At 47.9% G+C, this 27,301-nt stretch overlaps 1 long non-coding RNA gene across 2 annotated transcripts; it reads left to right on the forward strand.

Annotated features, from left to right (window-relative positions):
• The first annotated feature begins 23,884 nt into the window (after positions 1-23,884).
• On the forward strand, positions 23,885-25,821 carry LOC109502054. 2 transcript variants are annotated; one of them, XR_002744287.2, is made up of 4 exons: positions 23,885-24,023; positions 24,762-24,903; positions 25,121-25,218; positions 25,521-25,821. It is a non-coding gene; the product is annotated as an uncharacterized LOC109502054 (long non-coding RNA). The 2 variants fall into 2 exon arrangements; XR_006583874.1 differs by having other exon boundaries at positions 23,889-24,221.
• The last annotated feature ends 1,480 nt before the right edge of the window (positions 25,822-27,301 follow it).

Raw genomic sequence — 27,301 nt, forward strand, 5'->3', positions numbered from 1 at the left:
AATTGATTTTTTTTTTCTTTTCTTTTGCATGTGCCAGGATTTTTATATTTGGCTTCTTTGCATTTTCTCATTGTTCTCTGGAGTCTGGCTTTTCCAGATTGTTATTTGAGCCCATCTAAAAATTCCTTTAAAATCAGTGCCATTGAAACACACGTGACGGTGGATGTCAGGTTCCCTGTGACTTGCTTAGAAGGGTGCCCCTCCTTTATCCTCCAACCGGGGGCTGGTGTGAGTGCCTGGGAGGGCTCTGGAAGCAATGAGAGCTTGCCTAGTGTGTTGCAACAGGATAAAAATGCAAAAAAAACCCCACAAAAAACAAAACAAAACCCCAAAAACCAAAACAAAACCCAAAACCCAATCGCTGAAGGAAGGAAATGTTCTTCCTAAGGATGGGGGCTCTCGGCATCACCTCTGGGCATGTCTTCAGGATCAGTGCAGATGTCAGGGCAAAGTCCTTTCTATTTAAATATCGTGCTCTGAGAAGCAGTGGCTTCCTAAGCTAATGAGTGTGGCTATGTCCAGACCTCACACATGGAGGTCTGCGAACTGTATAGGCAGCTGCAGAGCCTGTCCTGTGGCTCTGCCTTCGCCTCTTTATTAACGCAGACCCTCCCCTCGTTGGCCTAGCCTAGCCCTGCCCATCCTTCCAGGGTCAAGTCCCGCACAATTGCCCGCCACACTTTCTGCCCTCTACACTGTTCTTCCTCTCTTGCCTGAACTCCTGTGGTGCTCTGGAATGCATCCTCCCGCGGGCACCAGATGACAGCCACCTCTCCTTGTACCTGCGCTGGGGTGCAGCTCAGCCACGGGGGCTCAGAGCCTGGAGCCTGTTTCAGATTCTGTGCCTCCCTCTCTGTCTCCGCCCCTCCCCCACTCATGCTCTGTCTGTCTCTCTCTCAAAAATAAACAAACATTAAAAAATTAAAAATAAAAGAGAGAGAGAGTGTGTGTGTGCTTTATATTATAAATCTCAATGTTATGGGCTGAAATGTGTTCCCCCAAATTCATACATTGAACCCCTAACCCCCAGCACCTCAGAATGTGACTGTATTTGGAGATGAGGGACTTTGAAGAGGTGATGAAGTCAAATAATGAGATCATTAGGGTGGGCCCTGACCCAGCGTGGTTGTTATCCTTCTAAGAAGAGAGGAGACACACACAGAGGGCTGACCGTGTGAGGGAGAAGGTGGCCATCCATAAGCCAAGCAGAGAGGCCTCAGAAGAAATCAGCCTGCCAACACTTTGCTCTCAGACTTCCAGCTTCCAGAACTGTGAGGAAATAAATTCCTGTTGTTTAAGCCCCCCAGTCTGTGGATCTTTGTTATGGGAGCCTTAGGGAACTAGTCTAATCAACTAGTCACAGAGCCTAGTGACACAGGACAAAGGCCAGATTGCTTAGCTTGTTATTCAAGACCCTTTATAACCTTGTCTCCTCCCAAATTCCCAATCTGTCTTCTTCCTTCCTATCGTATCATCCCAGGCACCCTCTCTGGGTGACTCCCAGGCTCCTTCCGCCCCAGATTCCCTCCCATTCCTGCCCCTGGCCCTCAGTGCATTCTCCTCCCAGACAGCTTTCTCCTGGGCCAGCCCATGCAGACCCAAACCAAGGCCAACCCAAGGCCAAATCCTCCGGAAGCTTCAGTGATAGTCCATTAACTAGGAAAGAATCGTGGAGCTCCATTGTGGATTGTGCAGTGGTTTTCAAACTGTGCTCCCCAGGATCCCCCCAGGGGCTACTGTGTGTAACAGCGGGGGCAGGGGTGAAAAGGGTCAGCCCCTCCTAGCCATTCACCAAGCAGAGAGCCGCCTTTCTTCTGGGTGATTTCCAGATATTTCCATAGATTACTTTAAAAAATAAAGGGGGTTCTGTGGGGTGCAAACGGTGCTGGAGAACGCCACTGAACATCTTATTCTGGATGTAATGACAACGAAACTTCCAAAAAAGCGATACAGAGCTAACGGTCCTTGTTCAGGAAATACTTAGGCAAACAGAGCCCGTAACACTTTTATCTAGATTTCCTAGAACTGTACTCATCACAAGGGATAAACTCAATTATCAAAACTCATTGACTCCGAAAATGTAAGTTCCATATACTTCTGCCCATTCCAATTCATCAGACCGGCAGCTGTCGTGTTGTTAATGTGATCGTGACTTGCCTTGTTATTAATCTATTTTCTAAGTACGAAAGGATGGCACTTTGGATTCTCTGATACAGATGTGGACATTTGCCAGGTCACATCTGGCCAGGGGTTTGTTGAACCATGACTTCATGAGAAATCAATTCCCGTCCCCTTCGGCTGACCTTAGGGCGGTCTTCTCAGGCTCGCTTTTCTCTCTTGTAATCTAAAAATTAAACTTCAGTCTTTATGATTCATGCGGTGCGATTTCTTTCAGATTTTAACAGCACATCCTGTTATGTTAAGGAGGTCTCAAGGAGGCAAGGAAGGGGAAAGTCTGTAATTCTGTCCCTCAGAGAATTAAGCTAATGTCCCCCTCCAAAGTTTGGAGCAAATTTCCTTGGACCTCTTTGCTTCAGAGTTCTGACCGCAAGATTTTTCACCCACGGGACCTAAGGCTTTCTTAAACCAGCCTTTCGATATCAAATATCAATCCGTGAATGTGCAGTGGGTTTATTGAATGCCCGTAGGATAAGTGAATCAGGAAAGTGTGGCTCAATCTTCCCCACAAAAATAGGCAAGTTCTTCTTCATGCCCCATCCCCAGCCGGCACCAGCCTGCCAATACGCACCCAATATCCCTGGATATTTTCAGAGAGAAAGGCGAGTCCCTTGGAATCAAGGTGAGGTTATTTATTCTGACGTAGATGGATGTTGTGTTGAGAAGCGAACCCCCTTCCTTCTCCCTCCTCTTCTTTTTCTCATAAAATTCCGTAACTAGATTCATAAGTCACTATCATCCATCTGATTACTCTGTCTCATCAGAGATTCCTATGTCATAGATTTCCTATGTTTCTGATCAGTTACCATGGATATGGTTTTGGTTATCAGCGTTCTCAGTATCTGCAAGCCGTACTTTTGCGGGCTTTACCCACTGCAAGGACTAATCTGTGCAAAGCTCTCTGGATAAACCTTGGTTATTTGTTTTTAATTCTTTTTCATGGAAGTGGAAGGATTACAGATCCAGGGGAAACAGTGGGGAGGGGAACCGGAGAAATTTGCCATATGCTTGTTTTTTACTCAATATTTCCATCTCACGCTGGCTCAGAGCATCCATTTCGAACGTGGTTTAAGCTTTGGGGACACTTCCCTCAGAGAAGGAGGAGTCTGGGGACTCTGAATCATTTCCTTCCTCTCCCTATCATCGCACCACAGGGTAATCACTTGCTCACCTGTCTTGTCCCCTCCCCCAAGGCCACACCGAGGTCCTTGAGAGGACCGGCCGCCCGTAGCGTCCCCAAAGCCTGGCAGAGTGCTCGGCTTGGAGTTCTCGGTGCGTGTTGAATGAATGAAGGGCTCTTTTCTTGTATGTCTCTCCTCTTAGCTGAAAAGTGCAGTTAAACCTAAGATCCTTGTTTGAAGCAGGACTCCTCTGGTTGTGAGAAAAACCTACTGAGCGAATAGAGGAGAAGAACGAGGAGGGCTGGCGAGGCTGGGCAATGCCGCCAGAGGCTGGACTGCCCTCAGGCCCTCGGGAGCAGGACTCTGTGGGCTTCACTCTGGGGCTCCGCCAGGCTACTCGGGGCCTCCGTTCCCCCACTCTCCTGCTTCTCACCTTTTGCTCAAGATCTCTACCCTATGGCTTCTGCTGGACCCGGATCTTGTTCATGATTTTGGTAGCACGAGACCCTCTGTGGCCTCCCTGACTTCTTTTCATGTCGTAATGTTTAAACTTCAGTTTTGAACATTAACTGGTCCTCCTTCTCTCTGAGTCCTATGGTTTCTTCCTTCAAATGCCCAGAGCAACAATCTGGTCTAATCCATCTTTCTATACAGGTCAATATATAACCGATCGGTTGTTGGTCCTCAGGTTGGGGCACCCGTGTCCCAAATAGATATGGCTCGAGGTCAATGTCATATGCTAGAGAACATGGCAGCTCATGACAGCTTTCACCAAGGAATGTGGGCAGGGCACTGGTGCGGTCGTGTGGATTTGTCTCTGCAACACCCAGCGCAGCAGCAAGGTGGTCTGGGGGCTGAGCTCAGCTGGATGGGGAGGGGGCTGTAGAGCCCCCTTTCTTGCTAGTTCTTGGTCAAAGAATCCAAGGTTGGGTCGGTGCACGGCATGTTGTGCACAGTTGGGGGGGGGGCCCGATGTGCAGCCATTCTTGCTTCCAACCTGAGGATGATGTCATTACCCAAGAGGGCAGAACCCAGAGCAAGGCAGGGAAACTGAGTCACAGCCAGTGCATTAGGGGCGTCCCGAAGCCCAAGCTTTCTCTTGACTCTCAGTCATGGCACCCCGTCCATTTCCTTGTTGCTTAAGCCAGTTTGCTTTGGGTGTTTGTACTTCGCAGCTGGAAGCACACGGCAGGGGGATGAGGGGGAGGGGGGTATGGGAGACAATGGGTGGTACCTATGCCTCAAATGGTAAATTCTAAATCTTCACAGGAGCAGGGCTACTTACACAGGCGGCTGACCCGGGCAGCCACAGAGCGTCCTGGGCTTGGCTTAATGTTCTGTGGTTGCCATCTTCAAACTCTTAAAAATTAAAAAAAAAATTTTTTTAATGTTTACTCATTTTTGAGAGACAGAGACAGAGCATGAGCTGGGGAGGGTCAGAGAGAGAGAGACACACAGAATCTGAAGCGGGCTCCAGGCTCCGATCTGTCAGCACAGAGCCCGACGCAGGGCTCGAACTCACGAACCGCAAGATCATGACCTGAGCCGAAGTCGGACATTTAACCGACTGAGCTACCCAGGCGCCCCAAAATTCCTAAAAATGTTTAAATGGGGCCTGTACCAGCCTCACAAATTATATTAGCCAGTCCTGGGCAGGCGATACAATGAATGGAAAAGGAGTTGTAAACTGGAAAGCACTATACAAAACATTCTTTTTATTATGTATGAGCCTCCTGTCCTTCCTCCCAGGGACAACAGTGACTGTGTGGACCTCCTAGGTCCAGTGACCGGTCTTCCTGCCAGGAAACCTTCTGTTCGACAACCCTACTCTCTGCTACCAGGCCCCCGATCACCTGCAGGGGCGGTGGGTGGGCTCAGACCCTCTGGGCTCCCATGAGAACATGGAGAGAAAGGTCGGCAATGATTGCTGATAGAAATTTCTTTTCCATTTCTAGAAGTTTGGGGAAGCATATGGCCAAAGGTGAACTGATTGTTTAGCTGCTAAACAAACAAGCAAACATATACACACATGCACACGTGCACAATTGCACACGCACGTGCACACACGCACACACGCACACACACATTAGCTTTGCTGGGCCTGCATTACGTCACCTGCCCCGTGTACGATCTTCCCTCGCCCTGCGGTGACCTATGTTGGACCCACAGGCCGAACCGTCCTGTCCCACCCTCCACGTGTGCACATACGTGTGTGTGCTCTCGTGTCTCAGGTAGGAGGATTGGCTGACTGGCCCAGCCTGCCCTTTCATCCTGCTGATGTTGTTACTGAGCGAGTGTTACTTTGGAGATAATTAATGCGCCCCATTTTAGTGCAAAAATATACCTTGTCTCAGGTCACATGACAAATGTAACCATAAAAAGTTTAAAATGCTATTATTTAAAATTTATTTTCTCGTAAAAAAACGGTTCCTGAAATGATCATAATTTGAATAACTTACTCCATAGTTATGATCCATTACACCCTGGCCCGGGTCCAGGTTTGGTAATCCGGGAGCCGCGTGCGATCTCAAGGGCTGCGGCCACGGTCTCCATCATCAAGTCCTTCCTGGGAGGCTCAGTTCTGTGTCTGCCCCATTTTGCATCAACCTGAAACTCAAGCTGCACATCATCCATTTTATACTCTTTCCTCCCCACCCTAAAATGGCATTTCTTTGTGAAATTATTGTGGAGGTATAGAGATTTTTACAAAGTGGGCTTTAATCCTTAGGTGAAAGGAAAGTGCGTGATGCTGGCTGGAACCCTCAGGACTGAGGTCCTCTTTGCGCTTCATCTGTGATTCTAAAGCCTTCGCTTTGGGGATCCTTCTCCGCCAAGCTTGTCTGACCTCTAGGCATCGGAGGTGCTTGGAAGCAGGAAGTCCAGGGTCACCACTTAGTAATGACCTCCATGCTCCTGGCCAGGCTGAGGGTGGAACATGAGCGTCCCCCACCCCCACCAACAGCTGCAGCTGCCTGAGTGCCTGGCACCGTGCTAGGAGCTGCTTACGCAGTTTCATGAATCTTTACAAACTTCCTGTGGAAAAGCGTATTTGTTTCCTATGATTGCTGTCACAAATTACTGCATATTTGGCGGCCTAAAACAACAGCAGGTTGTTGTCTTACAGTTCTGGAGGAAATGGGTTGTGTGGGGTTAAAATCAAGGTGTGGACAGACTTCTGTTCCTTCCTGAGGCCCTGGGGGTGGGGAGTGGGAGAGTCCGTTTTCTTCCTTTTCCTTCCCTTTTCAGCTTCTAGAGCCTGCCTGCATCCCTTAGCTTGTGCGTCCTGTCTCCCCCCTCTGAGCCAGGAGCATAGCACCTTCAAATCTCTCTCCCTGACCTCTACTGTCCTCACTGTGTCTTCTTGTCTGACTGAGCCTCCTGTCTCCCTCTTAAGACTGGTGATGACTGTGGACCTACCTGGATAATCCAGGACCTTCTCCATAGGTCAAGGTTTATTTATTATTTTGAAAATGTTTATTTATTTTGAGAGAGAGGGAGAGCGAGCAAGCAAGGGAGAGGCAGAGAGACAGAGAGAGAGAGAGAGAGAGAGAGAGAGAGAGAATCTGAAGCAGGCTCCACACCATCAGCATGGAGCCCGATGTGGGACTTGAACCTATGAACTGTGAGATCGTGACCTGAGCCAAAATCAAGAGTCGGATGTTTAACCGACTGAGCCACCCAGGCGCCCCAAGCCACAGTCTTTAACCACAGCTGGGAACACGCTTTAGCCGTGTAAGGTCCCACAGTCTCGGGTTCTGGGGATTAAGATACCTACTTCTTTGGGGGCCATTGTGCTGTCTACCACAGAAAGGTACCATTATTCGCCCCATCTCCTTTTATTTTATTAAAAAAATATTTTTAGTCTTTATTTTTGAGAGATAGAGAGAGAGAGAGAGACAGAGTGAGAGCAGGGGATGAACAGAGAGAGAGGGAGACACGGAATCCGAAGCAGGCTCCAGGCTCCGAGCTGTCAGCACAGAACCCAACGCGGGGCTCGAACCCACGAACCGTGAGATCGTGACCTGAGCCGAATCGGACGCTCAACCGACTGAGCCACCCAGGCGCCCCTCTCACCCCATTTTATAGATAAGGAAACTGAGGCTCAGAATGGCTTGCCCAGGGTCACGCAGCTGAGGTAGAACATCTGGGGCTTGAACCCCTCTGTCACACTCCTCGACTTTCCCAATCGGACCAGCGTGTACCCTCTCTGCAGTGACACTCTTCCCCTAGTGGATAGTGGGTGCTTGCACCCTCCAAACCCACAGGGGTCCCGGGCAGTGCCGACGCTGAGGGAAATTCTCACATGTGCTGGATACAAAATCATGGGCCTTCGGCTCCAATGCTGACCTGCACGGACAAGGTCAGGATTTAGAAAACATTCACCTTCCACAGCAGGAGCTCACCACACCTGAGTAACCCACCGCCATTAGCTTCACCCCCCCCCAACCCCACCCCTGTTTGCTCTCTCTGCCTGGTGGCCTTTCGTTTCATTCTCGGTCTCTGAGCCGGCGGCGGCCGCATACCTGAGCACTTGTTAGAAGTCAGGATCTCTGGCCCCGCTCAGACCTGCTGAATCAGAGCTGCGTTTTAACCAGCTCCCCCCGCTGAACACAGGCAGACTGAAGTTTGAGAAGCGCGGGTCTCCAGGGCCAGACCCCTTTTGGGCCACCCCCGCACACACCTTCATTTCCTTCCCACCCACCCCCCGTGCAGGTGTCTGGGGCTTGGACTCCAGCAGCTTGGAGGAAGCATCAGGGAAACGTCTGTGTTGCTCTTTCTGTCTCAGCTTCTGTGAGTTGGCAAGCAGAAAAGGCACCGCCTGGCAGGGCTCAGCGAACCCTGCAGCTGGGTGGGAGCGGGGACTGCGGCCGGCATGCCAGTTGGGGGGGGGGCACTCGTCCTGCACCTCCTCTCTCCTGGGCAGCGGCTCCGGGCAGCTGGCTGGGGCGGCGCTGGGCGCCTGGTCCCTCCTCCTGCGCCCGGGCCTCTCGAGAGGCGAGGGGAAGGTGTGAAATGACTTTGACCTTCGTGTCTAGTCCTATCCCTCGCGCTCTGAAAGTGCTTCTTCTACATGTTGGCCTGGTACGTTCTGAGCGCTGTGCAGTTTTGGCAGGGTGTCCGATAAGTATTTTTAGTTCCTTCCTCCTTAATGTTTGCCAGAAAACCACAGTCATTACTCATGAGCAGGAAAAATTTCTTCCCTCCAGGTCTCCAGAAGAGTTTGGGTCTGCCCTCCGATGCCCACGGAGGGTCCCCCACCCTGGCTTCTAAAGCCGCCTCTGAGATCAGCATGAAGCTAACACCTAGCAGAAAGCACAACGCTGTGCTATTTTTTTTTTTTTTTGCTAGAATGAGCCCTAACTTAACGTATTTTTGAAAATCGTAGTAAATATATGTAACGTAAAAATGACCATTCTAACCATTTTAAGTGTATGCGGTTGGCATGAAGTACATTCAGAATGTGGTGCAGTCATCACCACCGTCCGTCTCCGGAACTTTCTCACCCTCCCAACCTGAAACTTTGTTCCCGTGAAACGCTACCCGCCTCCCCCGTCCCCCAGCCTCTGGCGCCCGCCCTTCTTCTCTCTGTGTCTGTGAGTCTGACTCCCCGAGGGACCCCACAGCGTGGATCCCACCGTATTTATCCTCCTGTGGCCGGCACTTTCCAGTGAGTAAATGTTTTCAAGGTTCATCCACGTCCAGCATCCTAAGCTTTTAAATGAATCACTCATCTAATAAGATAATGCTAAATGGGGCGCCTGGGTGGTGCAGTCGGTTAAGCGTCCGACTTCAGCCAGGTCACGATCTCGCGGTCGGTGAGTTCGAGCCCCGCGTCGGGCTCTGGGCTGATGGCTCGGAGCCTGGAGCCTGTTTCCGATTCTGTGTCTCCCTCTCTCTCTGCCCCTCCCCCGTTCATGCTCTGTCTCTCTCTGTCCCAAAAATAAGTTAAAAAAAAAAAAAAGATAATGCTAAATGAAAGCACAACTCCATTTTTTGTTTTAAGCAAGTAGTTTCTTTCTTTGTTTTTTTTTTTTTTTTTTTTACATTTATTTATTTTTGAGAAACAGAGAGACAAAGTGTGAGCGGGGGAGGGGCAGAGAGAGAAGGAGACACAGAATCCGAAGCAGGCTCCGGGGCTCTGAGCAAGCGGTCAGCATAGAGCCCCGATGTGGGGCCAGAACGCACGAACTGTGAGATCATGACCTGAGCCGAAGTCGGACGCTCAACCGACTGAGCCACCCGGGCGCCTCTAAGCAAATAGTTTCTGATCAGCCCTCACCCGTGTCTGCTAAGACAGGGCAGCTCTGCGTTTAGAAAAGGGATAGCAAACGAGGAGGATGCCAGACGCAGACCACCCTTGGGCTGCTTCGTGGGAATGGTCTGGGGAAAGCTGGCTTGGCCCCATCAAAGTCTACAGGATTAGGGCTCAGATCTTTCCACAAATGCCAGGATGCCAATTACCTCTGCCAAGGGGAAAGTGTCTGAATCCTCAGCATCTTCAATTCTGGTTCCCCGTGTGGATCTTATTTTAATGGCAGTACCTTCCAGACCACAAGGGACAAGGCTCCCTCAGAAAAATCTCACCATTGGTGGAGGGATAATGGCCCTAAGGATCTAGTTCAGTAAACACAGGATTCTTTGTGATGCACTTTCCAAATGAAGCACACACTTTGGGATTAATTAAACTCTTTTCTAGCTGCCTGCCAGTGTAACCTTTCTTTTATGCTTCTTAGGGGGGCACACGATGTAAAAAGTCAAATCTATTATGTTCATGACTCGGAGGGAAAGATCTGGGACAAAATTACCTTACACTCTGTTATGTTTTTTTTTTTTTTTTTCGCCCCCGAGTGTGGGATCAAACGGAGAACTCTCTGAGCTGTGTGGTAGCTGAACAACAGGTTTGACCCAGAAGAAGAGTGACTTGGAATGAAAGCCATAGAGACCACCGGTGACAGTGTGAACCCCCAATTTGCTGGCGCACTTGGGGGGCTGTTCAAGAGATACGCAAAAGTGGAGCGCTAGCTGCTTGAGCCACAGCCACGTTCTTGTTCCAATCTGGCTGCGAGTCTGATGCATGACATTTAATTAATTTTACAGTTAATTCTTTTCACTGTTCCTTCTTTGATGGTGTCACTGTCTGATCTCTCAGCTGGTTGGGAAAAGTCTGTATCAGTCATTACCCTTGCTGGAGCCCAGACAGGGTCATCTGGCCGCAGCGGGAGGCCGCAAGGAGCAACAGCAGGTGTGCAGCAGAGACAAGACTTCAGCACGAGGACGGTTCCTGGAAGAAGCTCCGTCCAGAAGCTCCACCTCCGTGTCCCATGAGTACCTTGCAAAGCTTTCCTTTCCCTGGCCTCGATCTCCAAGAGCTTTGAAAAAAAATGCTTGCATTTTTAAGATTTTTTTTTCTGTTGTGTCAAAATCGCACACACACACACGTACACGCACACAGCAACAAATAAGTAGAAAAGAGATAACGTGGCAAAGCAGCTTTCTTCTCCAACACTTCCCAGCCCTCTCCCAAAAGGGACTTTACGTTCCTTGTTTTAATTCTTCCAGAGCTTCCTGAGCTGTGCTAGGGTCACACCTTTACTGTTTGATTTATCAATTTGGGGCTCTTACCTTTTGACTCCTAACTGGAAAGATAAGGCTTTAGTTCATCATTTTCCCTTCGCTGTCTTCTTTTTTTTTTTTTTTAAGTTTATTTATTTTGAGAGAGAGAGAGAGAGAGAGCGAGCACATGAGCAGGCGTGCACACACACACACACACGCACACAGGGGAGGGGCACAGAGAGAGAGGGACAACATCCCAAGCAGCTGACAGCACAGAGCCCGACACGGGACTCGACCTCATGAACGGAGAGATTAAGGCTTGAGCCAAAATCAAGAGCAGGACGCTTAACCGACTGAGCCACTCAGGTGCTCCCTCCTTCTGTCTTTTATGTTTATAACTGCTTTCTTGAGCTAGCATTCACATACCATAAAATTTACCCCGTTTAAGTGCGCAGTTGAGTGGATTCTTAGCGTGCTCACAAAGTTGTGCAACCACGTTTAAAGCCGGAACATTTTGTCCCCCGTGAAGAACCCCCATATCCATTAGCAGTCAGCTCTCCCAGCCCCTGGCAACTGTTCATTTCTCCACATCCTCACCAACACAAGATATTTTTGTCTGTCTTTTTTCTCATGGTCATTCCAGTGGATGTGAAGTGGTTTGTGACTGTGGTTTTTGTCTTGTATTTTCCCTAATTACTAATGATTCTGAGCGTCTTTTCATGAGTTTACTGGCCATTCATAGATCTTCTTTGAAGAAATGTCTATGCAAGTCTTTTGTCTTTTTAAATTGGATTACTTGTTTATTGTTGAGGTGGCAGAATTCCTTATGTATTCTGAGTAACTAGATCCTTATCAGATATATGATTTGCAAATATTTTTTCCCCCACTTTGTGGGTTGTCTTTTCACTTTCTTGATGGTGTCCTTTGAATCACAAATATTTTACATTTTCACGGTGACCGATGCATCTATTTTTTGTTGTTATCGTTCATATTTTTGGTGTCATATCTGAGAAATAATTGCCTAATCCAAGGTCAGGAAGACGTACTCCTACATTTTCTTCTAAGATTTTTACAGTCTCAGCTCTTGCGTTTAGGTCTGGGGGGGATTGTGTTGAATCTGTGGGCCGGTTTGGGGAGTTGCCATTTTCACGGTTAATTCTTCTAGTCCATAAACAAGGAGTCCATCTTTTTCAGTCTTCCTTAATTTCTTGCAATAATATTCTGTGGCTTTCAGCTTTTGATGTCGTTGTAAGTGGAATTGTTAATTTCATTTTCAGGTTGTTCATTGTTAGTGTATGAAAATATAATTGATTTTTATATATTGATTTTGTATCCTGTAGCCTTGTTGATCTTGTTTACTGGTTCTGATAGTGTGTGTGTGTGTGTGTGTGTGTGTGTGTATGTCTGTGTGTGTATGTGTGTGTATTCCTTAGAATTTCCTATATATAAGAGCATAACATCTGTGAATTGTTTTACTTCTGTTTTCCCAAACTAGATGCTTTTTTTTTTTTTTTTTGCCTAATTGCCCTGCATAGAACTTTCGGTTCCATATTGAATAGAAATGGTGAGAATGGTCATCCTTGGGGCGCCTGGGTGGCTCGGTCGGTTAAGAGTCCGACTCTGGCTCAGGTCATGATCTCATGGTTCATGAGTTCGAGCCCCGCATCGGGCTCTGTGCTGATGGTGCAGAGCCTGCTTGGGATTCTCTCTTTCTCCCTCTATCTCTGCCCCTTCCCTCACTTGCTCTCTCTCTTTCAAAATAAATGAACCAAACCAATTTGACAATAAACTTCATATTAAAAAAAAAATAAATGAACCAAAAAAAAAAAAAAAAGAGAGAAGAAGAAGAAGAAGAAGTAGAAGAAGAAGAAGAAGAAGAAAGAATAGCCACCCTTGTCTTATGCTGATCGTAGAGGGGACGTGTTCAGTTTTTCATCATGAAGTATGCTGTTAACTGTGGGCTTTATATAGATACCTTCATCAGGTTGAGGAAGTTTCCTTCTTTTCCTAGTTTGTTAAGTGCTAGTAATGTGATGGAGTATTGAATTTGGTTAGTTGCTTCTTCTGTGTCTATTGAAGTGATTATGTAGTTTTGTCCTTTACTCTATTTTTTTATTAAAAATTTTTTGTAATGTTTTATTTGTTTTTGAGAGACAGAGAGAGACAGAGCATGAGCTGGGGAGGGGCAGAGAGAGAGGAAGACACAGGATCTGAAGCAGGCTCCAGGCTCTGAGCTGTCAGCACAGAGCCCAATGCAGGGCTCGAACTCAGGAACCATGAGGTCATGACCTGAGCCAAAGTTGGACGTTCAACCAACCGAGCCACCCAGGCACCCCTGTCCTTTACTCTATTAACATGGTATACGACATTGGTTGATTTTCATATGTTAAACCAACAGTGCATTTCTGGGAGAAATCCCCCATGGTCATATAATCCTTTTTATATGTTGCTGGATTTTATTTGTGAATACTTTGTTGAGGATTTTTGCATTTATCTTCGAAAAGGATGTTGGTATGTGATTTTGGAGGTGATGCATTTACCCAGTTTTGGTATCAGGGAATGCTTGCCTCAGAATGGGGTGGGAACTGTTTCCCTCTTGCTTTAGTTTTGGGAAGAGTTTGTGAAGGATTGGTATTCATTCTTGTTTAAACACTTGGTGTAACGCACCAGTGAAGCCATGTAGGTTGGCTTGTAGGGGTGGTGGGGGGTGGTTTTTGATTACTAACTTAGTCTCTTATCGGTCTGTTCATATTTTCTGTTTCTTCTTGAGTCCCTTCTTGAGTTTTTCCTCTTCTCTTAATGTTTGACATTTACATTATTATTAAATCTTCTAAAATTTTCCCAACTTTAAATAATGGGCTTATGTCTTGATTTCTTGTGTATCAACTGTCCATAATTTCGTTTGATCCTTCACTTTGTCAGGTAAGGATGTTTATACCCACCCTTTCCTTCCTCCTTCCTTGTTACAACTATTAACTACATTTCACAACATCAAAGTTGGTAATATTTGCATTCTGACAATATAGCATCTTGGAGGCTATGTCTGCAGTTTGAATTGAAAGGCTAAAAATCAATGAATGGCTTTACATTAAAACGACATCCCCGGGCACGTTTGATGCTAAGAGCAAACTCTGTGCCATTTTCCCAAATATTTAAAAAAATCATATGTTATATTCCATGGACGACTTAAATTTATGACACATCTTGCTTGCTTCTTTTTCTTACTTTCTGTTGTTTCTCCCCGAAGGTCTAATTGCCTGCCCTTCTCTCTTTCTTTCTTTCGAGTGTGTGACTTGTCTTCACCCTACTCTCAACTCCTTTTCAAGATCTCAGTTATTCCATTTATTTTCACCAGAGATCTTCTTCCTGGAGCTCCCCGCTTTCCTGCTCCGAACCGGATGGTTGCTTGCTAGATTCCCAGCAGCTTTTGAAAGCAGTTTTCTGCTCCAGCCCTAACCATTTGGACCTCCTTCTCTTTGCCAGGTAATGTCAGCTCCTCTGATCTCTGCCTCTTCCCTCCTTCCTAGTTAAGCCCTTCCTGAATCATTTCTCCCTCTGATGTTTCATCCTGTCACCATGGAACTTTGCGCTAACTTGGTTTTCCTGTCTCTAAAAGGAAAAGTCTAGATCTTTCTAGAATATGACTTCAGCAGAATTTAGAAGAAGGAAATGAGCTCATATTGAAAATCTGCCTCAGAATGCCCAGGAGAAAGAGGCGTGACACAAAATCAAGGAATTGATTTCATTGTTAATTTCTTGTGACTTTTTCCCTGCTTTTGACTAATTATCCATCCTGCAGGCTAGATTAATTTTTGAATTTAATATCATTGTATAGCGTTCAATCAGAAAAAGGGATAATCAAGGTTAAAATTGTTATACAATTAAGTCATAGGTTTCCTTTCCTCCTAAAATGGAAAGATTCAGAATTTACTTCTTCAACATTAAAATTAAGCCCGGTATTGATAAGTCTATCAGCAAGTTTTTGAGGAAGATAATTTAATGCATAATCCTTGCTGAGTACTTATTAAACATAAGACTGCCTACTTTACTGGGCAGAATTTGTATTTGAATCAGGTGCTTCACTGGAAATTTTTTGGCTAACTTCAACACGTTTTTTAAAAGGGAGAAACAAATTGGATGTGCAACTCTTCTTTGTAAGAAGACGGAGAAATCATTTTATTGTGAGCAGTGCATCAAGACATCAAGCTTACGTCTATGAGCTGTAGGGGTAGGCTGAGCGGACACTCCAATTCTGACAGACCTCATGGTATCTCGCTTCATATTATAAAGCAAATGGCAGTGATGAAGTTTTTCAGCTTGCATGAAAAATTCAGGCCAGAAACAAATTAAGGTAAACTGGAGAACATCAAAATCATATAGAAATTAAGATATTCGAGACCACATGTGACTTTCAAGATTTTTGCAAGGTACTTTTGCCTTCGTCAACACAAACCTTTGGGCAACCATTAGATCAGACGCGCAAGTATAAGAAAAATCGCCAACTCGTAAAATGTTTTCCTCGCGTGCCAATCCCTCACGCGGTAAACAAGGGGGCAAATCTTATCTTTTGCCACCTTCCCGGCCAAAACAGTCAAAAGTTCTAGGCAGGTGGGTCAGTTGCTGTTTGTGAAGCAGATTTGAACAGATGCCATCCCAGAGATAATGCAGGTCACTTAGGACTTGAAATTGACACAGCGTAGGTTTCCCCCCCTTAATTTATAGTGCAATAAAAGCGGTAATAAATGTAGGTGCACTCCACCCTTGTGAAGAGTTACCATTTTTACGATTTTGACAAGTTCACACTCCTGGCTTTACCCTCACACTGTCCTAGGTTCAAGTATTTAATATTTAACCATCTGTATTCTATAAATAATAGATGTGCCTGTCTTCACAACTGAATGTCAGCAGCAGATTTTATTGTTGACAAGAGTGATAATGTTCTTTCACCTTCTTAACTTTCTATATTACTGTTAATTTTCCCTTTGTGGCACAGAGTTGAGGGAGGGCCTGGGTCATTCTGCAGGAAGATGAGCAGTTATAATGCAGTTGGAACTGAGCGCCAGAGGAAGCTTGGGTAACCCCACAGCCGTTTCAGTGCTTTGACATCACAGACACAAGCACGGGTCTCGTGGAAACGGAAGGCACCCCAGCCGTCATCCACCGCCTCCCCACTACAGGGAGGCAACCCAGAGTTTCACGTAACACATGCTGGGCTCAAGCTTACTAAGCGTAAAGAAGATTCTGTGGGACAGTCGACGGTGAAGGAATTTGGTCAAGGTCATATGGCTAATATTGGAAGAGTGGATGAAATTCAATTCACTTCAATAAATGGTTGGAAACTATTGGGAACAAAATCTTGACTTTGCAAAAGTTTAGATCATATGATCTCCCCTGCTGAAAATCCTACAAATAGAGCTTCTACTACACATAGAATAAAATCCAAACTCCTCCTCAGGGGGCCCGACAAGTACCCTCCAGTTCCGGCTCCTTCCTTCCCTGTCTGGTGTTCCTATCAGTTCCTCAGACCAAGCTCATTCTCTCCTCAGGGCGATTGCACAGACTATTCCGTGTGCCTGATATGCATTTCTTCCAGAGAGTCACAGCTCCGGTCCATCCGCTGTCCTGCACACCCAGGGAGGTCTTCCCTGTCCCATTTCCCTGATTTGTTGACTTTCGGAGCACCCGTCACATAGCACACCACCTTGTTTTTTCTTTTGTTGTCCATCTTGCTCTGTAAGGGCAGGACACGGTCTCTGTCCTTTCCCACCGTATCCTTAGGGCCAAGAACAGTGCCCGAGCTCGCACAGAAACACAAATATTGTGGGGTCAATGAATGACAACAGAGAGAGGCAACCTTTCTGAGAGCAATCACGATGCTGTGGGATGGTGATGCCCATTCAGCCTTCAAGGCCCATCTTGGTCAGCCCTCTCCTGTAAGGTGGCCCTGGTGTCCTCCATGGAGGTGATCTCTCCTTTGTTCTCCCCAGCACTTAGTGTGATATTCCTTGGAATCCTTATGTCGTAAAACCATTTGGTGACTTTGATAGTTAATTTTACGCGTCAACTTGACTGGGCCAGGGTGTGCCCAGATTATACGTTATTTCTGGTGGTGTCTGGGGCGGGGGCAGGCGTATTTCCAAGTGACAAGAGCATTTGAATGGGAGGACTGAGGAACACAGGTTCATTCCTCAGTGTGGGTGTGTGCCATCATCCTTGGAAGGCTGGAATAGAATCTTAGGCAGAGCAAGGAGGCCTTCGCCCCTTTTTGCTTCCTGCCTGCCTGCTTCAGTTGGGACAGCTGATTCATCTTTTCCATTGCTCGCACTGGGATTTAAACCACCAGATCCCTCATTCTCAGGCCTTTGGACTCAGTCTGAATTACACCACTGGCTTTCCTGAGTCACCAGCTTGTGGAAGGCAGATCATGTGACTTCTCAGTTTCCATAATCACACGAGCCAATTCCCATAATAAATGTCTCTGTCTTGGGGCACCTGGGTGGCTCAGTCAGTTAAGCGTCTGACTCTTAGTTTTGGCTCAGGTCATGATCTCATGTGCTTGAGTTCTAGCCCCGTGTAGGGCTCTTCACTGACAGCGTGGAATCTGCTTGGAATTCTCTGTCTCCCTCTCTCTCTGTCCCTCCCACATTCGTACTGTCTCTGTCGCTCTCAAAATAAACAAATAAATAAATAAATAAATAAATTTAAAGAAAAATAAAGAAAGAAAATGACTGGCTGGACAGACACCCGCTGCAGATCTGTAAGCGATAGAGAGCAGATGGTAACTGTTGTGCCTTCCATTTGTATGAACTATCTTGCATTTTATTTTTTTATAATTTTTTTAATGTTTATTGATATGAGAGAGAGAGAGAGAGACAGAGTGTGAGCAGGAGAGGGGCAGAGAGAGAGGGAGACACAGAATCCAAAGCAGGCTCCAGGCTCTGAGCTGTCGGCACAGAGCCCAACGCGGGGCTTGAGCCCACGAACCGCGAGATCATGACCTGAGCCAGAGTCGGATGCTCAAAGGACTGAGCCACCCGGGTGCCCCGGAAATATCTTGCATTTTAAAATAGAGTTTATTTTTGAGTAATCTCTATGCCCAACATGGGGCTCGAACTCACAATCCCGAGGTCAAGAGTCACATGCTCTACCAACTGAGCCAGTCCAGGTGCCCCTGAAATAGGTTTCATTTTCCAAAGACCTTGTGCAGATACTCTCTGACACTCACGACAGGTCACGGTGCGCCACAGTAGGCACCATGCACGTTTCAGACGAGGAAACCGAAGCTCACAGAAGCCATGTGACTTGCCCAGTGCCGCTGTGTCATTTTGGCTGAGTCAGGCCATTGGTCCGGGCCCCTTTCTCGGATGCGCCCAAGTTGCAAAGCGGTGCTGGGAACAGTAAGGGAAACCAAGGACTTCTGTCGATACGCAATCCTGATGGCCCAAGAGGAGTTTGGAAGCAGACTCCCTCGAATTTTCTCTCCATTTCCTTTCCAGTCTTGCGCATTTACTGCTAACTATGTGATGGTTTGAAGAATTGCACTCGGTGGAGGTTCCAGCCTGTCTTGTTAGATAATCCTCTGTAGCATTTCATGGTGTCTTTGGGGAGGCCCGGGTGCACAGCGGGCAGGAGCTCTCGGCCAGGGTCGTGCAGGTGCAGGGCCGGTGTCTCTCTTGCTTCCCCTTCTTCCTGGGTCTGGCTTTGGGTGCCCGTTCGGCTCGCTGCTGGGGGCATGCTGGGAGGGACAACACTGTCCCCGAGCATCAACATTTTAGGCTCTGGGAGGCTCATCCACATCGCCCCTTGGTATGGGCGGAACCAGAACCGGGGCCAGCCTCAGTTTGTCCCTTGATGAGGAAGAGCTCTGGCAGAGGCCTCCCCCCACCTCTTCCCAAAGCTGGTCATAACTCAGGACTATTTTTACCTACAGAAAGTATTCGCTGAGGAATGGCATGGAAAACGAGGGCATTTTCCCCTTGCCTTTGACACAGACTCTCCGTGTGCACTGGGGCAGGCTGACTCTCCTTCCCATGCAGGGCTTCTGGCTCCGGAAGGTGGGAAATAATCCGGTGACTTGTCTCATCAGGCTGGTAGGAAAATATACACCAAATCAACGCTGACTCAGCACCTACTGCTCATATAAAATTCCTGGCATAGCTGTTTTCCTTCAGAACTCAAGAATGTATCAGCGAATGGTAAGACAGTCAGGTTAGATGGATGGGCCACCAGACTGAGGGGCTGTAAAAAGGGATAGGAGCCCCACCCCACCCCCGCCGCGGTTCTGAACCTCTTTTTGGTAAACTTGGCGGGGTCTCCCGGATTGCTGTAAGGACTCAAACTTCTATTACAACGAAGAAACAGGACCATTTGTTATGCGTTGCAGACTGCAAGGTAGGCTGGTTTACCAGGGTTTCCCCTATACCCTATTTAGAAAGAGCGGTACATGAGAAGATGCTAGCCAAAAGAACAGTTGGTTTTATCCTGATCACGCAAACATTGAAAAAGTGAGCCTCATGTTTGACTAGCGTTTGAAAAACAACATCATTTGGCATTTTTACCACTGTTTTCCTCTGCAGAGAAACTTTGTAACTGGCAAAAGGTTTCAACATTGCCCCGCCTACAGGGAGGAATTGGAGAAGTCATCTGGTTGTGTTAGGCTTGCCAGACACTGGGCACATAGGTGTGCGTGTGTGTGCGTGTGTGTGTGTGCGTGCGTGTGTGTGTGTGTGTGTGGTTGAGTGCCCATGACGAAATAACTGGATGTGGTCCCCACTGCTTACATGTGCGCGTCTTAAATAAGCAGAGACCATCTATAACGAAAACTCCAGATAGGGAACCCGGAAGCTAAAGGCATAAAGAAAAGTCTCTCTCTTCTCATTCCGACTTCCCAATGTCTACCCCTCCCGAAGGCAGGGATTAAAGAGGGGGGGGTGTGGTCGTCTGGAAAATGCTTCTCAAGGCTCAGTGCCCCTCAGAATCATCTGGGGAAGGGGCACCTATGTGGCTCAGTCAGTGAAGCGTCCGCCTTTTGGATTCGGCTCAGGTCTTGATTTTGCTGTTTGTGGGTTCGAGCCTCACATTGGGCTCTGCATTGACAGCATAGAGCCTGCTTGGGATCCTCTGTCTCCTCTCTCTCTCTCTGCCCCTCTCCTGCTCATGTGTTCCCTCTCTCTCTCAAAGTAAATAAATAAACTTTAAAAAAATATATTAAAAAAATCACCTGGGGGGGGGGGGTTTGTTAAGACACAGAGCACTGGGCTCCTCTTTTCTAGGATTTTCTGACTCTGTGGGTCTCGAATAGTACCCCAGGATCTGCATTTCTCCCAGTTTCCCAGAAAATTATGGACGCAGCTTACCCAGGGACCCCCACCTTGAGGACTCACTCGGGGACACACCCACTGCTAACACCCCTGACTTCTCAGTACTCTGAAGGTAGGCAGGTTTTTACAGAACCGTCCATGTTTAACAAAGAAACGTGGAAATCAACCTTTTACTCTCCTGACACGTATGCCACATCGATGGTGACTCTGATAACCAAGAAATGACAAGGCTGTGATTTGGCTGCATTCTGGTTCTCTAAGAAAAGGAACGGGCTACCCAATCAGTCACATCTTATTCTTAAATTATTAACATTTGTAACAGGTTCATTCTCCACCTGGCAGAATAGATGGGAAGTAAACTCTGGGTTATGAGTTTTGCCACGTAGTAGAGAAACTCCAAGCTCACATGTCTTAGGTGGAGCCTTTGGGATGGTGTTGGGAAGGAGCTAGTGGGGCCAAAGTCCTAATGTTGGTAGCAAAGCCACACCGTCAGATCTGCTTGCTCACGTCTTTAAACGCTGAGCACATCTCCCACTGTTTTCCTGTGCTCACTCAAGTGCAACAGTTTACCCTCTTGTTCTTCCTCCAATCCACAAGGGAAATGCCTGCCTCAGGGCCTTTGCACTGACTCTCCCTCCTGCCTGGGATGCTCTTCCCCCAGAGACCCACAGGGCTCTTCCTCACCTGCTTCGATTTTTGCTCAAATATCACCCTGAGGCTTGCTTTCCCCGATTGCCCTTTTGGAAATTGAAATTCCATTCCTCACTCGTGCTCTCTCTTTTCCCTATTTCTGGACTTTTTTTTTTTTTTCCTATAGCATTAACGCTATCTCACATATATACTTAACTTTTAAACTTTGTTATCCGTCTCCCGCTGCAAGAATGTTAAAATCCACAAGCAGAAAGGCCCTTCCGTGCCTTGCTTCAGGGGATGCAACGTGGCAGGTGCTAATGAACAATGTGTTGAGTGAATTCTGATGTCAAGTGTAAGGGTAGGTGGACCGTGGCACGGGAGCATTGGGAAGACCGCACGGGGGAGGAGGAGGGGATCGAACATAAGTCTGCAGAGGGGAGGTGCTAGAAAGCGCATTCCCCTTGTTGGTCTCAGCCAGTAAGGAGCCGCACATGGGCTCTGAGACCCCAGGAAACATGTGCACTAGGTGATGTCTTCTGATGGTTTTCTCCTTCTCTGTTTTTCTCTTTTTCCTTCCCCTTCTTCAGGTAGGTAGCTGGCTGTGCATTTCATTGCCTCTGACAAGCTCTGGGACTGGCAGATTGTCGGGGGAGCTGCAAGACGCTGGCCCTCGTTTCTGAAAGCCTGAACCGTAAGAGAACTGAAGAGTGTTCACAACGGAGGGGAAGGGGAGGCACAGGTTGGCTTGGAAGAGGCCAGAGGGTCCCTCGGAGTGGGCACGGACAGCCTCCCCCTCCTACCTCGGCCCCAGCAGTGATCCTGGAGCCCAGGCCTGGCCAAGGGAGCAGAAAAGTCCAGGGAGGGCTGAGAATGCGCCCCCCCCCCCAACTCCTTAGCCGCCACCCCACCTTTCTGCCACCTTCTATGGGCGCCCTGTCAGAGTCTTCCTGTCCTATGCCCTCTCATTTGGCTTCTGCCCTTTTGCCTTCCCAGACGCCGCGCTCATCGAAATCCCTGGTAACTGCCAGGCTGGACTCACACCCATCCTGTAACTGATGTTTTTGTTGCGGTGGCAAAACACACGTGACGTGAAATCTGCCATGTTAACCAGCAGTTCAGGGGACATCAAGTACATCCTCATTGCTGAGCAGCGGTCCCACCGTCCACCTCCAGAACTTTCTTTCTCACGTTTCCCAGCTGGAACTGCCCTCGTGAAACACTAATGCCCCAGGCTCACCCCCCGCCCCCCCGCCTTGTATTACACAACCTCTGTTCCACTTCCTGTCTCCGCGAACTTGACTACTCCAGGGGCCTCACGGAAGTGGAATCGTACACTATTTGTTCCTGCGTGACTGGCTTGTTTGAGACGTCGCATATCGTCTTCAAGATGCGTTCGTGCGGCAGCAAGGTCAGAACTTCATTCCTTTTTAGAGCTGAATGACCTCCCGTTGCGCGAATACCACAGTTTGGTTATCCGTTCATCCAGGGATGGCCATTTGGGTTGCTTTCACCTCTCGCTATTGTGAATGATGTTTCTACAAACGTGTGTGTACGGATGCGTGTGAGTCTCTGCTTTGAGGTCTTCAGGGTGTAGGCCTGAGTGTAGGAGCGCTGGGTCATAGGGTCATTCTATATGCTTGTTTCAGGAATCGCCACACTGTTTCCCCAGCAAGAGCCATCCTCCAAGCCCCCTAGCAGCAGCGCCCAGGGTTCCGATTCCTCCATCCCATCCTGACACTTGTTACTCTGTTGTATTTTATTCTTCTTTCGATGGTAGTCGTCCTAGTGGGTGTGAATTGGTTCTGACTTGGCTTCTCTGTGGCCTTCTTCGATTCCTCCTTCTCTTTTCTGCTTCTATGGTTGTTTTTTTCTTTCTTTCTTTCTTTTTTTTTTTTGCTCAGTCTCCAATCCAATCACTTCATCAATGTTAGCATTGCCCAGGGCTGCATCCAAGGTGTCTCACCCTGAATATTCACAAACTCCATATATTCGTTACTCTATATATTCACGTACCCAAATCCTCTATATAACTCATATGGTTCATATAGCCACATATTCATGTAACTCATATAGTTCATATACTCATATACTCCACGTAACTCTGATGACTATCATCTGAATAACGATAATGCATTAATTTTAAAATACAAACTGTGGCTTTTTTTTAAAATTTTTTTTTTCAACGTTTATTTATTTTTGGGACAGAGAGAGACAGAGCATGAACGGGGGAGGGGCAGAGAGAGAGGGAGACACAGAATCGGAAACAGGCTCCAGGCTCTGAGCCATCAGCCCAGAGCCCGACGCGGGGCTCGGACTCACCGACCGCGAGATCGTGACCTGGCTGAAGTCGGACGCTTAACCGACTGAGCCACCCAGGCGCCCCAGGAACTGTGGCTTTTAAAAACAATGCGTTTTAAAAACAGGTACTCCATATATGTTTTGAAAAATCAGGTCATACAGGAAGGTTCATGGTGAGAGGGCTCCTTCCCATCCCTGTCTCCCAGTCCCCCAGGTCTTTATCTCCGAGGTAACCCCGTTACGGGTTTCCTTGTATGACTCCAAAGTGTGCTTGGCATTCACGAGCATTTATAAATACCCACACGCCCCTGCTTTTTTTTAAACAAATGGTAACACCTTGTTCTGCACCTGGATTTTTTCACTTTGTAATATATCTTGGCAATTGTTCCCTATCAGTACCTGGAGAGCGGCCTCATACATCTTCATGGCATACTAGCACTGCTCCAACTCCCCCCGCCCCACCCCAGTACCCGGGACGACAGAAACACATAGGCAGCAGCAAGGACACATTTTATTTGAAATCTTCAGTTTTATTTGCGTTTCATGCCAATTTTTTTGTTCTGCTTCCTAATGCATCTGTGCTTATTTTAATATAACGATCATATTTTAAAACAGATGCTCTAGAAAGCTGGACTTGTTTATTCTGAGATTTATACACCTCGGCGGGCACATGTAGCCGGTTGGACACATAAACATGACATTGTGAGATCATCACAGTGATACTGTGAGGCAGGCAGGGCGGGGACGATCGGGCCCCTCCTGCAGATGAGGGGGCCCTCAGCAACGTTGAGACACCTGCCAGGCAACAGCGTGCACGGGCAGAGCCAGGAGGCCACCGGCACCTGCTGACATATCATGCTGCCTCTCAGGACACGGACGAAAGAAGAGAGGAAGGAAACCAGGATCTTAAAAGACAAAAGTACATCAGGGTTTACGCTGAAGGGATACTTGCATAACATGTTTTGGATGAAAGGCCTGGAGAATGTAGCCCCAGCTAACAGGGCAGGAAAGGAGACCAGTGCTCTTTTGCGTTAAGAAGCACCAACGTATTGGGGGCACCTGGGTGACTCAGTCCGTGAAGTGTCCAACTGCAGCTCAGGTCATGGTCTTACAGTTCGTGAGTTCAAGCCCCATATCAGGGTTTTTGCTGTCAGCACAGAGCCCGTTTCAGATCCCCGCACCCTCTCTCTGTCCACCCCCTGCTGTGCTCTCTCTCTCTCTCTCTCTCTCAAATATCAATAGACATTTTAAAATTAAGTAAATAGGGGCGCCTGGGTGGCGCAGTCGGTTAAGCGTCTGACTTCAGCCAGGTCACGATCTCGCGGTCCGTGAGTTCGAGCCCCGTGTCGGGCTCTGGGCTGGTGGCTCAGAGCCTGGAGCCTGTTTCCGATTCTGTGTCTCCCTCTCTCTCTGCCCCTCCCCTGTTCATGCTCTGTCTCTCTCTGTCCCAAAAATAAATAAACGTTGAAAAAAAAAAAAGCAAGTAAATAAAAAAAAGATTGGTACCTTGAAGCCCTAACCCTTGGTGCCTCAGAATGTGACTATATTTGGAGACAGGACCTTGTAAAGGGTGGTTCTATTAAAATGAGCTGAATAGGGCGGGTCCTAATTGAGTAGGACCGGCTTCCTTCTAAGAAGTGGAAATTGGGACTCACAGAGACACCAAGAATGCTTGTGTGCAGAGGGAAGATCTTGCAAGGGCACACTGGAGGAGACAGCCATCTACAAACCAGAGAGAGAGGCCTCAGGAGGCACGAAACCTGCCGACCCCTGCTCTGTGACATCCAGCCTCCAGAATTGTGAGAAAGTAACTTTCTGTTATGTAAGCCCCACCCTGTCGATGGCACAGGGTTATGGCTGCTGGAGCAGATTAGCACAGCATCCACTCAAGGGCTACCTTTCCTGCCTCTCTATGTGAATTTCCTGCCCCCGAAACAACGTGGTTCCTCTGGATAGGGCTGGGCTATTCATTCATTCATTCATTCACTCATTCTTCATTCATTATTTATTGCTCAGGTCCCTGAGCAACGGGATGTGACGAGCCCCTGTTATCCTGGACCTCCCCACTAGTCTCCCATCTCCAGAACAATCCGCGTTCCAGCTTCCTTCCCCGGGTGAGACACTATAAACATGTACCAGGGAACAGGAGGAAGGAGGTGACATGAAAAGTAAAGGAAATGTCCCAGATGGATCCAAATGTTTGTTTGTTTGTGTTTGCTTTCCCACGAAAGTGTCTCTTGTAGATTGCCTTGCTGAACATGGGTGTGGAGGACAAAGTAGCTGAGGTGGGATCGCGGTTCGGCTTCTTCTCTTTTCGAAAGTGGTTCAAAGCGCCCAGCTCAGCCAGTTTGGAGGCTGGGAGCTCTGACAACGCTCAGAGCTATTAATTTCCTTGCGTGTGTTTGTGTGTCTCCAGAAACCACCCAGATTCAGAGAAGAGCTAGGATTCCCCCGGCACCGGTGAGGATCGTTTCGGCTGCTGGCGGAGGAGACGAGGGGTAAGACCGGACGGCCAACCTGTGCGTCAGCCTCTCTCGCCAACGGGGGTCCCACCAGCTTCCCGGGCCCTTTGTGCCACTGGGCGCCAGAAAGAGCTGGCGTCACCGCAAAGCCCGGCCGTGACTCATCCACCTCCCCAACTTCGCTCTTAAAATGCGCTCTCTGGACTTTTCCAGGAAAGCCTGAGTGGCTCATTGCAGACACCCATCATTAACGTGCCTTTCACGCTTCTTAATTCCCTCCCGGGCTTTAACAATCATTGCAAACACGAGCAGGGGATTCTTCTCAGAGAAAGACATTCATCATGACTGTACCCAACCTCCGTCTCCAATGCAGGAATTACGGCAATCGCCCGCCGGTGGGGAAAGGGAGCCAACAGGTATTTTTAAAGAGGCTCTATCCACTGGAGGATCGAAAAGAAAATATCCCCTTTGAGCATTTAGTCACACACATCAAAGGAAACAACACTTTCAATCTTCATTTGCATCGTACAGGCATTAGATGTGGTCCAGTTACACTGAGCTCCGCTTGAAAAGGCAGAAGTGCCAGGCCTTTCCAAGCCTTGACGGAGACAGAGAGAAAATGCAGCCAGGCAAATAATATATCACCCTGCCAAGGCATTTTCCATTTTTAAAAGGACAGAACAATTTTACATTATTTCTGGAGCCTCTTTGCAGCAAATATCCCTTGACATTTATTCTAGCACCCTGGCCGGCTGGCCTAAAAGCCTGGCTGCTCTCGGCCTGCTGTTCCTGTGCACTGGGCACCGCATTCTGCCTCTTGGGCTTGAAGCTCCAGACGTGAGAAGGGCAAGTGGCCCGGGTTTTTGAGCACAGGCAGGAGGAGGTTGGCTCTGCAGGAGGGGCCTGCGAAGGCTCCAGCCTGGTGGCAAGATCATGGCGTTTCAGGTCACTCGAAGACAGTGAATGGAGAACTGGCATTCAGGGCTCAGAGCCTCCGGGTTGAAACCCCACAAGGCAGGCTTGGGGTTTGTCACAGATAAAACAGTGAAGTGTGCTTGCACCTGAGGGGGAGGCCCCTTGGGGAAGTGGAGAACGGCCACCAGTTCTAGAATAATTAGCACCAAATGACTTCTAGTTAGGGTGACAAATGAGCACATTTTCCAGATCCGGAGAATCAGGGCTGGGCTATTTATTAGGTGAAATTTTCCCGTTTTTCTCTTTAAAAAAAAAAAACAAAACAAACAAAACTTTTTTTAACGTTTATTTATTTTTGAGAGAGTTGGAGCCCAAGTAGGGGTGGGGCAGAGAGAGAGGGAGACACAGAATCCGAGGCTCCAGGCTCTGAGTTGTTAGCACAGAGCCCGACGTGGAGCCTGAACTCACGAACCGGCTCATGACCTGAGCTGAAGTCGGATGCCCAAACGACTGAGCCACCGAGGCGCCCCCTTTTTTTCTTTTTTTAAAAAATTTTCTTATGTTTATTTTTATTTTTGAGAGAGAGACAGAGTGCAAGTGGGGGAGGGGCAGAGAGAGGAAGACACCAAAACAAAGCAGGCTCCAGTCTTTGAGCTGTCAGCACAGAGCCCGATGCGGGGCTCGAACTCACAAGCTGTGAGATCGTGACCCGAGCCGAAGTCAGACGCTCGACTGAGCCCCCTAGACGCCCCCAAACTGTTGTTTTCTAAGGTGGTTTGTGGTCCACTCCTTGCCAAGTGTGAGGTCCTTTGTCAGAGGG

The sequence above is a fragment of the Felis catus genome, chromosome C1 (genome assembly GCF_018350175.1).
Source record: "Felis catus isolate Fca126 chromosome C1, F.catus_Fca126_mat1.0, whole genome shotgun sequence".
NCBI lineage: Eukaryota > Metazoa > Chordata > Mammalia > Carnivora > Felidae > Felis > Felis catus.